Below are 20,555 nucleotides of genomic sequence, written 5' to 3'. Positions count from 1 at the left end.
AGCCAGGATGGTCTCGATCTCCTGACCTCGTGATCCGCCCGTCTCGGCCTCCCAAAGTGCTGGGATTACAGGCTTGAGCCACCGCGCCCGGCCAATTATCTTTTTTAAAAATAGCTTTATTGGGATATAATTTACATGCCATATAGTTTACCTAATTTAAAGTGTAAAATTCAACTGGGTAAGGTGACTCACACCTGTAATCCCAGCGCTTTGGGAGGCTGAGGCAGGAGGATCATTTGAGGCCAGGAATTAAAGACCAGCCTGGACAACATAGCAAGACTCAGTCTCTACAGAAAATGCAAAAGTTAACTGGGTGTCATGGTGTGCGCCTGTAGTCCCAGCTACTTGGGAAGTTGAGATGAGAGGATCGCTTGAGGCCAAGAGTTGGAGGCTGCAATGAGCTATGATCACACCACTGCACCCCAGCCTAGGCAAGAGAATGAGATCTTGTCTCAATAATAATAATAAAGTGTGAAATCGAATGATTTTTAGTATATGCAGAACTGTGCAGCCATCACCACACCAATTTTAGAACATTTCCATCATTCCTAAAAGAAGCCCTGTGACCACAGCAGTCACTCCTCATTCCCTCTCAGTGTCCAGCCCTAGGAAAGCACCAGCTTGTTTTCTGTCTTTGGATTTGCTTATTCTGGATATTTCATATAAATGGAAACAGACAATCGTACATCTCTATGTATTGCTTTTTCACTTAAGTATAATATTTTCAAGGTTTGCCCATGTTGCAGCATGGATTGTCAATATTTCATTCCTTTACATTGTCAAATAATAACTCATTGTATGGATATACCACAGGTTACTTACTCATTTGTTTGTTGATGGACATTTGGGTTTCTATTTTTGGCTATTATGAATAATGCTGCTGTGAACATTCTTATGAAAGCTTTTGTGTGGGCAAACTTTTTTTCTTTTTTTTGAGGCAGAGTCTCACTCTATCACTCAGGCTGGAGTACAGTGGTGCCATCTCGGCTCACTGCCACCTCCACCTCCTGGGTTCGAGTGATTCTAATACCTCGGCCTCCCAGTAGCTGGGGTTACAGGCACGCGCCACCACACCCAGCTAATTTTTGTATTTTTAGTGAGATGGGGTTTCACTATGTTGGCCAGGATGGTCTTGAACTCCTGGCCTCAAGCAATCCACCTGCCTCGGCCTCCCAAAGTGCTGGGATTACAGGCATGAGCTACCGCATCTGGCCAGCAAAACTTTTTCATTTATTTTGAGTGTATACCTAGGAGTAGAATTGTTGGGTCCTACGGTAACTCCATGTTTAGCATTTTGCAGAACTGCCAGACTGTTTTGTGGTTGTACCATGTTACACCCCACCAGCAGTGTAGAAAGGTTCCTATTTCTCCACACCATTGCCAACACTTGCTATTATCTGTCTTTTTGCTTACAGCCATTCTGGTGGGTGTGAAGTGGTACTTTTTTGTTATTTTGATTTGCATTTCCCTGGTGGCTGATGGTGGTGAGCATTTTTTCTCTCATTTATTGGACATTTGTATAGCTTATTTGGAGAAATGTTTGTTCAAATCCTTTGCCCTTTTTCAAGTATCTTAATTATCTTTTACATAAATGACATCACACCACATTTGTTGTTTTGACTTGCTTCTTTGCCCTTGACAGCATGTGTTGGAGATTTTCCATGATATTTACAGATTTTCATAGATCTACCTCACATTTTTAGTAGCTGTTCAGGGTTCCTCAGTGTGGCAATGCTATAAGTATTTATCCAATTTCTGATGGATAGACATTTATGTTTTTCCAAACATATTTTCTATTACAAAAAGGCAAAGTAACAAATATCCTTACATACATCTTTGTCTACCCAAACAAGTCTTTCTGGAAAAGAGAGCACGAGAAATGGAATTCCTGGGTCAAATGTTTAAATTCAATAGATATTAACAAATTGTTCTGACCGGGCGTGGTGGCTCACACCTGCAATCCTAGCACTTCAGGAGGCCAAGGGGGATAGATTGCTTGAGCTCAGGAGTTCAAGATCAGCTTGAGCAACATGGCAAAACCCCATCTCTACAGGAAAAGAAAAAAAGCCAGGTGTAATGACATGCACCTGTAGTCCCAGTTACTTAGGAGACTGAAGCAGGAGGATGGTTTGAGCCCAGGAGGTCAAGGCTGCAGTAAGCCAAGATCACATCACTGCACTTCAGCCTGGGAGACAGAGTGAGATCCTGTTTCCAAAAGAATTTAAAAAATGAAAAATCTAGCTGGGCTTGGTGGCTCATGCCTGTAATCCTAACATTTTGAGAGGTTGAGGTGGGCAGATCACTTGAGTCTAGGAGTTCGGGACCAGGCTGGCCAACATGGTTACCCGGTCCCTATTAAAAATACAAAAATTAGCCAGACACGGTGGTGCACGCCTGTAATCCCAGCTACTTGGGAGGCTGAGGCATAAGAATCGTTTGAACTCGGGAGGCAGAGGTTGCAGTGAGCCAAGATGGTACCACTGCACTCTAGCCTGGGCGACAGGGCAGACTCTCTCAAAAAAATAAAAATAGAAAAAACAAACCAATTGTTCTCCAAAAAGTTAACTTGTGTAGCCCTTCACCAGCATTGTATGATAGTGACCGTTTCATTGCATTTTTACCAATACTAGATATTAATCCATCTTATTATTTTTTCTAATTTGTCAGGCAAGAACAAAAAGATGCCATTGTTTTAGCTTTCATTCATCTGATTACTAATAAGTGTGAATTATTTTCATATGATTATTTGCCATTTTCATTTTATCTTCTGTGAAATGTGTTTATATCTTTAGTCCATTTCCTAATGTTTTATATATTCTAGGTATAAATCATTTTCTCATAGCCTGTTGCTGGTGTTTTGTCACATAGAAATGTTAAGTATTGACATCTTAAAAGAATATAACACTATTTTTCCTCGTGCCTCCTGGATTGTGTCTTGTTTTTCCTGCCCGAGTTTGTGAAAATATTTTCCTCTAATGTTTTTATAAAACATTATATAAAACATTTCTTTAAAAAAAACGAGATGGAGAGCCAGGTGTGGTGCCACACACGTATAGTCCCAACTACTCGGGAGCAGGAGGCTCTCTTCAGCCTAAAGTTTGAGGATGCAGTGTGTGATGATCACGCCCATGAAGCCACTCCAGCCTGGGCAACAGAGCGAGATTCTATCTCTAAAAAAATTAAATGAATTAAAGGATTTATTACAGGGACAGAATATAAGCTGGCCTTAAACAACAACAACAGAAAAGAAATGGAGAGATATATTTTAGATGAGATGACAATATCGAAATAAGTCTTCTTAATAAATGGAATGTAATCTCAATGAAGTTTCCAACATAAATGTTTATCAAACATGATAGTTCATTTGTAGAGTTCATATAAAAAAAGAAAATGGGCCAGGCACAGTGGCTCATGCCTATAATCCTAGTACTTTGGGAGGCCAAGGCGAGAGGATAGCTTGAGCTCAGGAGTTCAAGACCAGCCTGGGCAACAACATAGTGAGACCTCATTTCTACCAAAAAATAAAAATAAAATAGCAATAATAACAAATAAAATAAAAAATTAGCCAGATGTGGTGGTGCACACCTGTAAACCGAGCTACTTGGGAAGCTGAGATGGGAGGATTGCTTCAGCCTGGGAGGTCGGGGTTGCAGTGAGCTGCGATCCTGCCACTGCACTCCAGCCTGGCAACAGAGTGAGACCCTGTCTCAAAAAAAAGAAAAGCGGGGCTGGGTGAGGTGGCTCACGCCTGTAATCCCAACACTTTGGAAGGCCAAGGCAGGCAGATCAGCTGAGGTCAGGAGTTCGAGACCTGCCTGGCCAATTCAGCGAAACTTTTCTCTACTAAAAATACAAAAATTCGACAGATGCGGTGGTGGGTGCCTGTATTCCCAGCTACTCAGGAGGCTGAGGCATGAGAATTGCTTGAACCTGGGAGGCAGAGGTTGCAGGAAGCTGAGATCGAACCACTGCACTCCAGCCAGAGGGAAAGAGCAACATTCTGTCTCAAAAAAAAAAAAAAAAAAAAAGAAGAAAATACGTAATAATATTGAAAACAGTTTTTTGAAGGAGAAGAGCTCTAACAGTTGGCAAAACACTATAGACTCATAATAATCCAAACAGTGCAGTATTGGAATGAGATTAGATAAATTGATCAATGGATAGGAACTAGTCCATGTTTACACGAAAGATTAGTTTATGATAAAGGTGACATTTCAAATAAGCAGAATTTCATAAATGGTCTTGATCCAAATGGCTATCCATTTACAGGGGACTTATTTTTTCATTTGTCCATCACATATGTTTGAACGCATAACATCTGCCAAACATCATCCATGTGGACACTGCGGTGGGACAGTGAACAAAACAGCCAAAAGCATAAAAAATTTCTGACCTTGCCAGGTGCAGTGGCTCACGCCTATAATCCCAGCACTTTGGGAGGCTGAGGTGGGTGGATCACGACGTCAGGAGATCAAGACCATCCTGGCCAAAATGGTGAAACCCCGTCTCTACGAAAAATACAAAAATTAGCTGGGTGTGATGGCACATGCCTGTAATCTCAGCTACTCTGGAAGCTGAGGCAGGAGAATCGCTTGAACCTGGGAGTCGGAGGTTGCAGTGAGCCAAGATCATGCCACTGCACTCCAGCCTGATGACAGAGCGAGATTCTGTCTCAAAAATAAATAAATAAATATATAAATAAATAAATAAAATAAAAGTAAAATTAAAAAATTAAAAAATTCTGACCTCATGGAGTAGGGGGAGTAGTGAGTCTCCCAAAAAAATTGATAACAACAACAACAAAATACATGAATGATGTAATGTATTAGAAAGTTATGAGTGTTGCAGAGAGAAATAAAGGAAGGGGTAGGAAGGTGGGGAGAGAAGTGTCAATGTTAATAAGGAAGACCTTGTAGATAGCTGTGGGAAAGCCCAGAACAGACAGTGCAAAGGCCCTGAGGCAGGAACACGTCTGTCTGGGCTACTATTTTTGAGCTCTAATGTGTGGACTTTAGCTTTCATGCTAAAGGACATGGGAGGTATTGGAGGTTTGTGAGCAGAGGTGTGACAGGAGCCTATTTATTTATTCATTTATTTATTTTGAGACAGGCTTACCTCTGTCACCCAGGCTGGAATGCAATGGTGAGATCTCGGCTCACTGCAACCTTCGCCTCCTGGATTCAAGCAATTCTGGTATTCCAGCCACCTGAATACCTGGGATTATAGGCCCTCACCACTGTGCCTGGCTAATCTTTGTAGTTTAGTACAGATGGAGTGGAGGGGTTGGGGGTTTTCACCATGTTGGCCGGGCTGGTGTCAAACTCCTGGACTCAAGTGATCCACCCACCTCGGCCTGTAAGGTGGTTTACAGGGGTGACCCACCTTGCCTGCGCTCGGCGCAGCAATCAATTTAGGCTTTAACTGGACCACTCTGGGATCTGGGTGGAGCACAGATTACAGGGGCAAGGGCAAGAGTGGACGTGGAGAGACCAGGGAGGAGGTGATTGCAGGTATCCAGAGGGGAGGTGTTGCTGGCGTGGGCCATAGTGGCAGCAGTGGAGGAGGTGGGAAGTGCTCGCATTCTGGATGTATTTTGGGATTTTTGGTTGTTTGCTTCTTTGTTTGTTTGTTTGAGTCAGAGTTTCACCCTTGTCACCCAGGCTGGAGGGCAATGGGGCAATCTTGGCTCACAAAAACCTCCACTTCAAGGGTTCAAGTGGTTCTCCTGCGTCAGCCTCCCGAGTAGCTGGAATTACAGGCACCCGTCACCACGCTGAGCTTTTTGTAGTTTTAGTAGAGACAGGGTTTCACCATGTTGGCCAGGCTGTTCTTGAACTCCTGACCTCAGGTAATCCACCCGCCTGGGCCTCCCAAGGTGGTGGGATTACAGGCATGAGCCACTGTGCCCGGCCTCTGGGTGTATTTTGAATCTAGAGCAGCAATCATGGAAATTGGATGGGGGGTGGGTGGTGGAGGAAAGATCAGGAGCTCAGCTTTGGAGGTTGGCGTCTGAGATGCCTATTAGACTGCCACGAGGAGATGCGGAGTAGGAGTAAGTACACGTGCCTCCAGATCTGAGAAGGGGGAGCTGGGCTGGAGAGGATGCCAATAGGATGGTCAAGATAGATTATCTTGCTGCTCAATACAGCAGCTGCCAGCCACGGGTGATTACCAAGCTCTTGAACTGCTGTTAGTCTGATTGAGATGTGTCGCTAGATGTAAAATACAAGTCAGATTTCAAAGGCTTGGATTAGAAAAAAAAGGAAAATGGCTCATTAGTGATTTTATATATTGATTACAAGTTGAAATGATAATATTTTGGATACATTGTACTTGGTTAGAGTATTTGAATTCATTTCTCTTTTTAAAAATGTGGCTACCAAAACAATTTTAAATTGCTTGGAGGTTTGCATTCTGTTTTTATTGGACAGCAACTGATCTAGATGGTGGTTAAAGCTATGAGCAGGGCTGGGTGTGGTGGCTCACATTTGTAATCCCAGCACTTTGGGAGGCCAAGGTGCGAGGATCACTTGAGCCCAGGAGTTCAAGACCAGCTGGGGTAACATGGCACACCCCGTCTCTAAAAATTTAAAACATTAGCTGGGTGTGGTGCTACATGCTTGTGGTCCCAGCTACTCAGGATGCTGAAGCAGGGGGATCACTTTAGCCCGGGAGGCAGAGGCTGCAATAAGCCATGATCATGTCACTGCACTCCAGCCTGGGTGACAAAGTGAGACTCTGTCTCAAAAAAAATCTTAGCTCACTGCAACCTCCACCTCCTAGGTTCAAGTGATTCTCCTGCCTCAGCCTCCTAAGTAGCTGGGATTATAGGCACGTATCACCACACCCAGCTAATTTTTGTATATTTGTTTTTTTAAGTAGAGACAGGGTTTCACCATGTTGGCCAGGCTGGTCTCGAACTCCTAACCTCATGATCCGCCCACCTCGGCCTCCTAAAGTGCTGGGATTACAGGTGTGAGCTACTGCATCCAGCCTGTTTTGTTTTATGAGACAGTCTCACTCTGTTGCCCAGGCTGAGTACAGTGGTGCAATCGCTGCTCACTGTAGCCTCGACCTCCCCAGACTCAGGTGATCCTCGCACTTCAGCCTCTAGAGTAGTTGGGACCACAGGCGTGCTCCACCATGCCCGGCTAATTTTTCTGTTTATTTTATTTATTTATTTATTTATTTATTTATTTATTTATTTATTTATAGAGATGAGATTTCTCCATGTTGCCCAGGTTGGTCTTGAACTCCTGGGCGCAACTGATCTGCCTGCCTGGGCCTCCCAAAGTACTGAGATTACAGGCATGAGCCACTTCACCCAGCCCAGGCTCTTCTTTTTGACAGCGGGAGCTCTTGGGCTGAGAGTCCCACATTCTGGGTCTGCAGCTGGCTCCCAGTACTGCAGCACTTATTTGCCCAGCTACTTTAGGTGGGTCCCTTCAGCCTTAGTTTGCACATCTGCAAAATGGAACCCATGAAATGGAGCCACAGCGCATTAGTGACCACACCACACCGCCGATTACAGGCTGGGAGGCCTATGGCCCTTACGTGCTTTGGAACTCACTTCCTAGGGAGGAACTAGCCTGAGCTCACTTGACAACAGGGAGGGAGGGCAATGGGGCAGGTGCAGCCTCCGATCCCTCCCTGGCCTGTGTCCTCCAGAGCTCTGAGCCCTGTTCCTGGTGCCCCTGAAGGTCAGGCACCCCTTCTGACTCCCACTGTCCCCTCCTGCCTCTGACTGTCCCCTCCACCCTGGATAAACAGCACCTCCGCCCGCCTGCCTCCCCGTTCCCTCACGCTTCACCAGAATTAAATTCATCATTCATTTTTTATGGTTTATACATAGTGTAATTTATGTTTTCAAATATATTGAGGTCACACTTTAGCAGAAAAAAAGTATTTCACATTGAAATTGAAGGCATGGGTGTTCCATTAAATGGGGATGTTTGGGATAATTTTAAAAGGGCTAAAAGTAGTAGAAAGTAACATTAAAATAAAATTTGAGAGATGTAATTACCCCTAATCGCACCATAAAATAATCAATACTGCATTCCATTATTTCTGACTTCCCTAGTTATAGCTTTTTTTGTTAAGCTCTTGAATATTGATGAGGTGAAAGGTTCGTGTCTGCTGGCAGAGGTCTGATGGAGGTGGAATTAAGGTGGTGTCCTCTCCGATTATCCCAGGGATGCTGTGAACACCATTCTTTGTAGCTACAGATTTCAAGGGGTGGCCCCAGTCTCCCCAGTCTCCTGTCTGTCAGGCAATCCAGCTCTTCTGAACCTAGGGCCTGGTGGGAGGCCAGGGTGAGGCCGTGAGTGGAGGCCATGTGAGTTCACTTGGGCTACATTCTAGGAGCAATTTCTGTGTGCCATGCTCTGTGTAAGCATCGTAGATGCATCAACTCATTTGACTTTTAAAGCAACCCTCTGCAGTGGGTGTTGGCAAGACGCCTCATTTGGCAGGTGGGCAGAGCTGAGGCCCAGGAGCATAAAATAAGTTAGTTACCAAGGGGCAGAGTTGGGATTTGTACCCCTGTCTGGGCTGTTGCCACGATCTATGTCACCTCCCCAAGATGTCCGGCCTCTGGCTTGGGGGTGGGCTGAGGGATGGTGATCCCAGCAGAAGGTTGCTGGGTTGCTAACCCCCTGGTAGAAGGTGACTCAGTGCTGGCCTTGACCAGGCCGCAGTGGTGCATAGCTAGCAGTAAAACTTTTCTGGCTCCCTTTAGAGACATCTGTTCCTCTCCTACATTTTATGCAATGAGTTCGCTTCTCTGGGCCTTCATGATCTCATCTGTACAATGGGGATAACAATGCAGCGCCCCTCACTATGTTGTGTGGCTGAAGGATGCTGTAATGCCCACCCCCTAAAGCACATGGGAAGTGCTGGGCAATGGTACCTATTGAAGCATGGTGACGCCGCCGCTAATGACGAGGTCATTTCTTTTCCCTGGCCTCAGTTTCCCCATCTTTAAAACGCCCCTGGGTGGGCACTTGAATGGAACAGCATCAAAGCCTGGCCTCTCTCTGATGTTCTGTCTTCTATGATCTATGCACAGAAGTTCTGCCCTGTGCCTTTATGGTAGCCCACAGCGAGCAGGGTCCTCAGAAGGTCAATTCCTCCAGCCCCCACCCTCCAAGCAGGGTCACACATCTAGGGGCACTCCCAGCCCCTCCTCCTTCTACCTCAAGAAGCCTTCACTGGCCAGGCACAGTGGCTCACACCTGTAATCCTAGCACTTCAGGAGGCTGAGGCAGGAGGATCACTTGAGGTCAGGAGTTCGAGACCAGCCTGGCCAACATGGTGAAATTCTGCCCCTACTAAAAACACAAAAAATTAGCCAGGCATGGTGGCAGACGCCTGTAGTCAAAGCTACTCAGGAGGCTGAGGTGGGAGAATCACTTGAACCTGGGAGGCAGAGGTTGCAGGGAGCTGAGATTGTGCCATTGCACTCCAGCCTGGGTGACAGAGTGAGACTTCGTCACACACACACACACACACAAACACACACACACACACACACACAAAAGAAACCAGGAGTTCGAGACCAGCCTGGGCAACAAACAAGCCCCCACCCTCTCTACAGAGATTTTAAAAAAGTTTTCTTTAAAAAGAAGCCAAGAACTTTCCCCAGGGGCTCAGCACTGGGACCAGGAGAAGGGCCTATGGAAGGCCCCCTACCTGAGGAGGGCATCAAGCTAATCATTGTCACACCCAGCATATCTGGGTGTCTTTATGCCTACTATTTGATACCTGTGCACCAGAATCCAGACATCTCCCTGCCTAGAGCCTGGATCACCACTTGCTTGACATCTGGACACCTCACAGCAGTGCTGTTCACAACAGCCAAAAGGGGGATACAACCGGAATGCGCATCAGTGGGAGGCTGGATAAACAAAATGTGGTCCATCCGTGCAACGGAATACTCTTCAGCCACGCAGAACAAGGGATGCAGCGGGTCCACGTCACAACCTGGACGAACCCTGAAACCATGAAGCTGAAAGGCAGAGGCCAGAAACGAAAGACCGCATATCAGATGATTCCATTTATATGAAATATTCAAAATAGGCAAATCCATAGAGACAGAAAGTAGATTAGTGGCTGTCAGGGGTGCGGGGGATGGGAAAATGGGGAGTGATCGCTTAATGGGTATGAGGTTTCCTTTTGGGATGATGAAAAAGTTCTGGAATTAGATAGTTGTGTAACATTGTCAGCGTACTTAATGCCACTGAAATGTACACTTTAAAATGGTTTACACTGGTAAATTTTATGTTCTGTGTATGTTACCACAATAAAAAAGAAGTTTAAACTCTGGACACAGCCTGGGCAACATGGAGAAACCCCATCTGTACAATTTTTTTTTTTTTTTTTTTGAGATGGAGTTTCGCTCTTGTTGCCCAGGCTGGAGTGCAATGGTGCAATCTCGGTTTACCACAACCTCTGCCTCCAGGGTTCAAGTGCCTCAGCCTTCTGAGTAGTTAGGATTACAGGCATGCACCACCATGCCTGGCTAACTGTACTTTTAGTAGAGACGGAGTTTCTCTATGTTGGTCAGGGTGGTCTTGAACTCCAAACCTCAGGTGATTCACCCGCCTCAGCCTCCCAAAGTGCTGGGATTACAGGCGTGAGCCACCGTGCCCAGCCTGCAAAAAAATTTAAAAATGAGCCAGGTGTGGTGGTACACGCCTGTGATCCCAGCTACTCGGGAGGCTGAGGTAGGAGGATGGCTTGAGTCTGGGAGATAGAGGCTGCAGTGAGCTGTGATAACACCACTGCACTACAGCCTGGAGCAAGCTCCTGTCTCAAAGAAAAAAAAAAAGAGAGAGAGAGAGAGAAAGTCTGGATACTCCCGGGCTTCATCCCGTGCCTCAAGCCCAGCCCAGACTCCATGCAGGGCTCTTGGTGCGGCTGCTCAACCCCAGCACATAGCAAGCCCCGGATGATGGGCTGAGGGGCATCATTGCCCTCACGTGTCATTGCCATGAATAGTAAAGAGTGATAGAGTGTATTGTTAAAGCTTTCCCTAACGCAGATTCCCAAGTAGCAATCAAAACACTCCGATTAGCCACTGGCTCCCTAAAGATAACGACATAGGAGCAGAATGGGCCATGGGGGCCCCCGAAGAACAAATCTGCAACTTGGAAAGTACAGGCCTCTCGAGGCAGGAGGAAGAGGGCTGGGAACGTCCTTCAGATGCGTGACCCTGCTTGGAGGGCCAAGGCTGGAGGAGGTGACCTTCTGAGGCCCTTCCCCCCTGGGCTACCACAAAGGCACGTAGGCTGCATGCTCCCTGGTGTCTGGGTAGTAGTGTCTGTCACCTCTCACCCCTGGCCTGCCAGCTCCACTTCCAGCTGTCCCCAGACGTACCAAAGTCACAGGGAAGGTCTTCTGCACCCTCAAGTTCCTTGCCAAAGTCCTGACTCAGTTTACCCAGCAGGTTCCCTTTCTTGCCCTGCTCCCTGGAGGCTGCGCTTAGGGATATGGGGCGGGGACACCCGGCCCACAGTCATCAGAGCAGAACTGGCAATGCTGACATCAGTGTGCATTCTGGTGTCGGGGGGCCAGCAGTGACCTGCACTCCCCTCTGACATGTCTCACATGGGACCTGATTGCTCAGACCTGACACGCTCAAGGTCTCCCAGCAAAGAGGCCGCTGAGCAGGAGCTTGAACTCCCGGCAGATAGTCCATGTTTGCTCTCATGTCTCGAGCTGGTGCTCAGTAAAGGCAGAACAGAGCAGGTGCCAACTCAGACCCTGGAGTCAGAGAGTCCCTTCCTTGGGGAACCTCAGGCCAGGCAAGTCACTAACTAACCCCCAAGGCCTCCGCTTCCCCATCTATAACTGGGTTGGGGAGGATTGTGGAGACCATGCATGTAATGTCTCGGTCTCAGCACCGTGCTGAGGAAATGGTGAACATTATTACAAAGATGAGGCCAAGTCCCAGGCCTGGGTGGCCTCACCCTATCCCAACCTCCCTGGGTCCCACCTAGCAACCTGGCCAGGACTGGCCAGAGTCCTCTGCCCCACTGAGTTAGGAGGCTGGGCTCTGACACCACAAGACCCAGCCCAATACTGGCCACTTGTGATGGAGTACTCACTCACACCCTTTGCCAAATAATTTCTTTTTTTTTTTTTTTTACCTTTTTTAAAAATTATTATTATTATTATTATACTTTAAGTTCTAGGATACATGTGCATAACGTGCAGGTTTGTTACATATGTATACTTGTGCCATGTTGGTGTGCTGCACCCATCAACTCGTCAGCACCCATCAACTCGTCATTTACATCAGGTATAACTCCCAATGCAATCCCTCCCCCTTGCCCCCTCCCCATGATAGGCCCCGGTGTGTGATGTTCCCCTTCCCGAGTCCAAGTGATCTCATTGTTCAGTTCCCACCTATGAGTGAGAACATGCGGTGTTTGGTTTTCTGTTCTTGTGATAGTTTGCTAAGAATGATGGTTTCCAGCTGCATCCATGTCCCTACAAAGGACACAAACTCATCCTTTTTTATGGCTGCATAGTATTCCATGGTGTATATGTGCCACATTTTCTTAATCCAGTCTGTCACTGATGGACATTTGGGTTGATTCCAAGTCTTTGCTATTGTGAATAGTGCTGCAATAAACATACGTGTGCATGTGTCTTTATAGCAGCATGATTTATAATCCTTTGGGTATATACCCAGTAGTGGGATGGCTGGGTCATATGGTACATCTAGTTCTAGATCCTTGAGGAATTGCCATACTGTTTTCCATAATGGTTGAACTAGTTTACAATCCCACCAACAGTGTAAAAGTGTTCCTATTTCTCCACATCCTCTCCAACACCTGTTGTTTCCTGACTTTTTAATGATTGCCATTCTAACTGGTGTGAGATGGTATCTCATTGTGGTTTTGATTTGCATTTCTCTGATGGCGAGTGATGATGAGCATTTTTTCATGTGTCTGTTGGCTGTATGAATGTCTTCTTTTGAGAAATGTCTGTTCATATCCTTTGCCCACTTTTTGATGGGGTTGTTTGTTTTTTTCTTGTATATTTGTTTGAGTTCTTTGTAGATTCTGGATATTAGCCCTTTGTCAGATGAGTAGATTGCAAAAATTTTCTCCCATTCTGTAGGTTGCCTGTTCACTCTGATGGTAGTTTCTTTTGCTGTGCAGAAGCTCTTTAGTTTAATTAGATCCCATTTGTCAATTTTGGCTTTTGCTGCCGTTGCTTTTGGTGTTTTAGACATGAAGTCCTTGCCCATGCCTATGTCCTGAATGGTACTACCTAGATTTTCTTCTAGGGTTTTTATGGTATTAGGTCTAACATTTAAGTCTCTAATCCATCTTGAATTAATCTTCGTATAAGGAGTAAGGAAAGGATCCAGTTTCAGCTTTCTACTTATGGCTAGCCAATTTTCCCAGCACCATTTATTAAATAGGGAATCCTTTCCCCATTTCTTGTTTCTCTCAGGTTTGTCAAAGATCAGATGGCTGTAGATGTGTGGTATTATTTCTGAGGACTCTGTTCTGTTCCATTGGTCTATATCTCTGTTTTGGTACCAGTACCATGCTGTTTTGGTTACTGTAGCCTTGTAGTATAGTTTGAAGTCAGGTAGCGTGACGCCTCCAGCTTTGTCCTTTTGACTTAGGATTGTCTTGGCAATGCGGGCTCTTTTTTGGTTCCATATGAACTTTAAAGCAGTTTTTTCCAATTCTGTGAAGAAACTCATTGGTAGCTTGATGGGGATGGCATTGAATCTATAAATAACCTTGGGCAGTATGGCCATTTTCACGATATTGATTCTTCCTATCCATGAGCATGGTATGCTCTTCCATTTGTTTGTGTCCTCTTTTATTTCACTGAGCAGTGGTTTGTAGTTCTCCTTGAAGAGGTCCTTTACATCCCTTGTAAGTTGGATTCCTAGGTATTTTATTCTCTTTGAAGCAATTGTGAATGGAAGTTCATTCATGATTTTTGCCAAATAATTTCTAAGCAGCCCTGGGAGAGACAGACTGCTGTCCTCACTGTACAGATGAGGAAACTGAAGTCCCAAGAGGCGGAGAACTTGCTGCATGTGGGATTCAAAAGTGGTTTTCCCTGATCCAAGAGCTGTTGCTTTCAAACACCACACAATGACCGAATTGGGGTGGAGGCTGCCATGGTGTACAGCATTGTCCCTGCAATTCTGCAATTCCTGCAGGGAACACGTTTGTCTGGAGTAGGGGGCACAGATCATCAAGTTTTCTTTCTTTCTTTTTTTTTTTTTTTAGACGGGGTCTTGCTCTGTCACCCAGGCTGAAGTGCAGTGCCACGATCTCGGCTCACTGCAACCTCCGCTTCCCAGGTTCAAGTGATTTTCCTGTCTCAGCCTTCTGAGTAGCTGGGATTAGAGGCATGTGATACCATGCCTGGCTAATTTTTGTATTTTTAGTAGAGATAGGGCTTCACCACGTTGGCCAGCCTGGTCTCGATCTCCTGATCTCAAGTGATCTGCCCACCCCAGCCTCCCAAAGTGCCAGGATTATAGGCATCAGTCATGGCTCCTGGCTTCATCAGATTTTCAAAGGGATCAGAAGGTGACCTCTATATAGGTCCCAGCTCCTCTAGTGATTGACTCTGTGGCCCTGGGCAAGTCACTTCCTCCACTGTGCCTTAGTTTCTCCATGTTTCAAATGGGGGGTTAGACTGGAAAATCTCTAAGGTCCCTCTAAACACTGACATTTGCTCATTCTAGTATTCTCTCCTCCACGCTGCCTCCTCATCCTAGCCCTGGCCTCCCTGACATAGCCTTGCAAACAGCTACAGGCCCAGGCCAGCAACTAGACTGGGGACTGGGGCAAGAGGAGAAAGCCTGTCCTTGACAAGGGCGTGTCAGGGAGAAGAAGGAGGCTGACACCCAAGAGCTTGGGACTGGGCTTCCTCTACTTCTCTTCCCCAACATTCCCCTGTTCCTGTTCTCCCCTGAGATCAAAAAGGGCTCCAGCCAGACCCCCTCCAGAGGCCCCGATCCTCTCCAGGTCCAGTGACCCCTGAGCCAGCCGCAGCCCACCCATCCGGTGAGATGTAATTGGTTTCAATTGACAACCATAACAAGAAGGCTCTTTTAGGAAACTTCGGAAATGGAAGGGAGGCCATTAGGAAATTTACATTTGCGAATATGATGTTTAATTAGCAATACCAATAAATTAATAGGAGAATCTTGCTGCGGTTCTGGGTTCATAAAACACCAGCCTCAATCAGCAGAAAAGGAATGCAGCCCCAGGCAGCCTGAGGGGAGGGGACGGGGACAGGACCACTCCAGGTTGCAGCTCCTCACAGGGACCCTGGGCCCACGCCCCACACCCCTGCCCCAGCCCCTCCCTTGATGGAATGTGGGGCAAAATGAAGCCAGCATGGACCGTGGAATCAGGAAGGTCTCAGTGCATATTCGGGTTCAGCCACTTATTCCCTGGAGAGGCTACTCAGCTTCTAAGCCTCCATGTCCTTATCTGTCAAATGGGGACAGTGATCATAGTACCCACCTCATAGGGTTGTTGTGAAGATTAAAGCAATTAATATGGGTAAAAGCACCTAGAACAGAAAGAAGCTGGCACAAAAATAAGTGTTAGTTATTAGGCGGCTGTTGCTCCCGCGATTACTATTATTAATGGGATGAAGAATGGGAAGCCACTGCCTAGGAGGAAGGACCTGGTAAACACTAGGGTGTTATTGACTTTGAATTTTTCTTTCCCTAAGAGCCTAATCCTCTCCTCTGGACTCCTGGCCACCTGAAGTGGTCATCCTGATGGCTCTTACCACCCGATCTTGCCCTGGCCTGGGGCCCTGACTGTTTCCCCCTTGAAGTTATTGACTGGTGATTTGACTGCAGAGGCATGGCTAGCTTATTGTTATATCCCCAAACACATTTATAAACAAACATGGGATACCCACTTCTGGCAGGTGCCTCCACAGCTTGCAGACCATCCATGGCTCCCAGTTGCTCTCAGGACTTTGCTCAGGCCCTTCCTCAGTGCTGCCCCATAGCTGCCTGGAATCCAGCTACCTCATCTCCCACCTCTGGGGCCTAAGGCACCATCTGCCACAGTGCTGGGCCTCTCCCCCTCCCCAAGTGTACCAGCTCCCTCCTGCCTTTAGGCCTTTGCACATGGCGGGGCTGGTCTTGGAGTGTCCTCCTCTGACTAATAAACTTCTGCTTCTTCTCCAAGGCCCAGCCTTACCAAGTCCCCTCTGAATCCAAGCCAAGAATCAGAGTCAGCCCAGGGGGACTGGGACCCAGGAGGTCTTAGTCATCAGACCCCTTCCTCCTCCTTTTCCATGCCATGACTGCTGTGCCCAACACTATAACAGAGACTCGCTGGTCCCTTTGAAGCAGCTGGTACATGGCCGGACATGGTGGCTCAGGCCTGTAATCCTAGCACTTTGGGAGGCCAAGGTGGGTGGATCACCTGAGGTCAGGAGTTCGAAACCAGCCATGGTCAACATCGCGAAACCCCGTCTCTACTAAAAATACAAGAATTAGCCGAGCATGGTGGCGCACACCTGTAATCCCTGCTACTTGGGAGGCTGAGGCAGGAGAATCGTTTGATCCCAGGAGGTGGAGGCTGTAGTGAGCTGAGATTTCAGCACTATATTCCAGCCTGGGTGACAGAGTGAGACTTTGCATTAAAAAGAAAAAAAAGAAAAGAAAAGAAAAGAAAAAAAGCTGGAACATGACCCCTGAACTGTCCTCTGTAGGCTCAGAGCACTCACCTGCTACAGGTCCCGGAAGACCTGCTCAGTGCCTCCTCCCAAGAAAAACCTCCCCAGCCATTTCCCCAGCCTCTGGTCTCTCATCTCTCTTGGTTCCTTCCTCCCCACCGTGTTTCCCCATTGCATTATAATAATTTGGTTGCTGGCTGACTCTTCCCCTGAATCTTGGCTCCTCGGCACTGGGCCTTCCATCTCTCGCCCTCTCCAGGAACAGTCTGCTCTGCCTAAATGGATGAATAAAGAAATGAATAAATCAGGGAGTGGATTTAAATGTTGCCTTCTCCAAGAAGTCCTCCCTGACTTTCCTAGCTCTTTTTCTGTAACCGTTGCATGTATTTATTGTCTGTCTCTCCACCAGATTGTCAGCTCTTCTAAGGCAAGGACCTTGTCGTTTTATTTACCACTGCTTCCTGGCACCTATCCTGGAGCTTGTCACATGACTATGCTAAGAAGTATTCCCTGGATAAGTAAATGAATGAATGAGTAAATGAATATCCAAATGAATGAAGGACTGAGTGAATGAATCAATGGCTGACTGGATGAATGAATGAATGAGCCAACGAGAGAAGGAATGAGTGGGTTTGATCATGAATGATGATGGAAAGGGCGTAGCTTCTCCTGAGCCCTGGCCCCATCAGGATCTTGTTTCCTCAACTGTTTATTAAGTTGTATAAAGTGCATAGAAAACATGACAATAATTCAGCAGATACAACAACAGGTAATTAATTGCATTTCCAAAATTTGATCCATGCACATGAATGAATGGGAGGTCATAGATTCAGTGGGGGAGGGGCCCCCGTGCTCTCCAGAGAATAGAGGTGGGAGGGTCTTTGCAGAGTGGAGCTCTCAGAGGTTGATCCCGGGGGAAGCTGTGTCCTCCTCGCTACCCTCTTTGCTTGGCCCCAGCCCCCAGTGAGGAAGGAGTATAGTCCCCCAGTGAAAGAGGGACTATACAGGGATGGCCAAGGAGGAGTTACCCCCAGGAGCTCACAACTACAGAAAGTCCCTTGTGGTGATTTCCATGAGGTGGGGGGAGGTGACTAGTAGCTCAACACACAGCAGGTGAATGGGTCCCCAACCCAAATCCACCAACTGCATGAGGAGGCCCTGGATGCTTGCTTTAAAAATGAGGAAGTTCCAATCCCTGCCTGGATGCTCTGGGCATAGAGATCTGAGTGGGATCTGTGTCTATATTTTAAACAAGCTCCCCAGACTTGTTTAAAGTTCTGAAAACGTTGCTGGCTAACCTCTGGTAGTGCCTCAGGTCCTAGGCTCAAAACTGCCCTCTCTCTTCCCTAATCCCCTCTCAATAAAGAGAGTCTACCCTGCACCCAGGAACCAGGGGCAGGACAGAGTCTGGATTGGAGGACAGCTGTCCTGGAGTCCAGGATGATGGGAGAGGCAGAGACACCTCCCCACTCCAGCAGTAGCAGTGTGACATTAGTTACCACAGCCAGAAGGAGCTTTAGCAACAGGGGACAGTTGGAGGGTGAGGTCCCCCTAGGACCCAGCACAGAGAACAGAGTTTCAGCTCAGAGTTCTGCTAGGAAAATGTCATCTCCTCCAGGAAGCCTTCTGAGCCTCCAGGCTGAACTGAATACTCCTGTGTCTGGCTCCTAAAAGGCAAGGGGCCCACCTGTCTCCCAGCACTTGTTCCATGCATTCTATGGAAAAGTGAGCTTCCTCCCTCCCCTTTAACAGAGCTGGGGCTGAATCTGGCCCGATGCTGGCTCCAGAGTCTGTACAGCCCAAGGTGGGCTCTGCTGATGACACATGTAGCTGGCAGGCATGAGACCACCCGAGTGGGCACTGGGCCCCCATCATATCCTCTGGTCTACACAGAGGGCATCTGCAGCTTCTGCTGACAGTTCCTGTCACTCTAATTCAAGTTCCCCAAGGACATCTTTCTGGCCATAGGAGCAAGCTTGCCCCCTATGACCTTCAACCAATGACAGATGACAGTTGGTCGATAAATAAGTACCTCCTCCCCGCCCCCCAACACCTCTTGGGAGAGTCTGGAGCGCAGATCCACAGGCTCTGCAGGGTCCCCATGTGAGCTGAGGACCGGCCACCCACATAGGAACTGCCCCATGACACGGCTTCCTACATTTTGCCTCCCCACTCTCTTACCATTTTCTTTGGGGATCACGCCCAAATAAAGGAGGGGTGAGACCCCCTGCTTACTAACAGGAATTATCTTAGCAGACAGAATTATCTTGGCCCGCCCTGCAGAACTCTACACGTCCCTCCTCTCTTCTGGCCCATGCACCCTGCTGGGACACAGGTAGGGTTTTATTCCCAGTTTACAGATGAAGGAACAGAGAGGTAAGACTCCTTGGTCAAGGTAACAGAGCCAAGCAAAAGGCACATAGGGGCTGAAATCCAGGCCTCGCCTGAAGGAGGAAGATTCCGGGGGGAAGGTTGCTAACTGGTTGTCAGATATCACCTTAAACCGTTGTTTCCTTAAGAGCCAAACTATTTGGGAAACTCTTGGGGGAACCATGTTTGCATGTGTGGTCCACTTTATGCATTTGCCTCGCCAGTCTAGGCCCAGGGCAACCGAGTTTGCAACTCATTTTTAGTGACGCAGACCAACTGCTGCTCCAATGTGGAGGGCTTATAGCCCAGCGCAAAGTTTGAATCTGACCTCCCAGATATGGGGCCGGGACACAAAGCAGCATCTGGGTCGGGATGGAGTTCCTCTGCCCAGTTCCACGCCTCTGGGCTCATCTCTGAGCAACTGTGTGATCTTTGGCCCATGACAGCACCTCTCTGGGCCTTGGTTTCCTCATCTGTAACATGGGGCTTACAATCCGAATGCGCGGGGTGTTGCTGGGATGAGAGATCTCAACACGAACCAGCATCTCAGCAGATGCTCGACAAATGGCCCTGGGTTCCCAGCCCTTGTGATGGTCTTTTCTGCCTTCTGGCTTATTAAGGCTGGGCGGGGAGTCAGGGCACAGCAGGAACCACGGGGGGTGGACGGGGGTGTCATTAGAATCTGTTCTCAATGAGGAGAGGCCATGAGGTCGAGAGGCTGGCCCAGCTCCCCAGGGGCCTGCGTGATTGGGAGCTAAAGCAGCTGCCTGAAAGAGGCCTCTGCTCTCCTCACTACCTGCTTGTTAGGAGGACTGGCAGGCTTGGAGAACAGGCGACAGCGTGCGGGCAGATCCCCAGAGATCACAGGCATCTCAGGGGACACTCCAAACCCGTCAGGGGTCTGCTCTCGGCCATGGCTCCCCACACCGTGTCCTCTACCATCCAAGCAGACCATCTGCAGGCAAGAAGATCCACTCCTCCCACCAGGAAGTCCCCAGGAAGACACTTCCGGACCCTTATTCTAAAAGCACAGAGACCCGTCTACAGACAGTGGGCTTTCCTGTATTTCATTTGAACTTAAAAAAAAAAAGCCTTCATATCTCAATGTTGTAAATATTCTGCAGAAACTTGGAAACTCTTATGAAATTGTTTGTACTCATTTTTATAAACGAGTGAAATCTCCTTCTCTGCTCTGTCCTTCCGAGCCTGTCCTTCTCCGAGGCTGCAAGTCCTGGTCCAGAAGCCCTGGGGTGAGGGTGAGGGGGCATGGGGGGTCCTGGTCCCCATTGCACCACGAACTCGGGAGCACAAGAAGGGGCTCCGGCTTGGGCTCTGTGCAGCCTCCCCGCCTCCCCAAGCTCGTTCCTCGGTCTTGGGGTGAGCAAGAGGCTGCTCTCCGGACGTGGAGGGTAGGGGAGGAGGGCCTGGCCGGATCGGAGTTGAGGCGGAGATAGAGGCAGGAGCTCCCTCCCGGGTGGGCAGCGACACGT

Source organism: Rhinopithecus bieti, unplaced genomic scaffold, assembly GCF_001698545.2.
Source record: "Rhinopithecus bieti isolate Rb0 unplaced genomic scaffold, ASM169854v2 scaffold_16234, whole genome shotgun sequence".
NCBI lineage: Eukaryota > Metazoa > Chordata > Mammalia > Primates > Cercopithecidae > Rhinopithecus > Rhinopithecus bieti.
The sequence above is the reverse complement of the archived record's forward strand: the minus strand, read 5'-3'. Positions refer to the sequence as shown.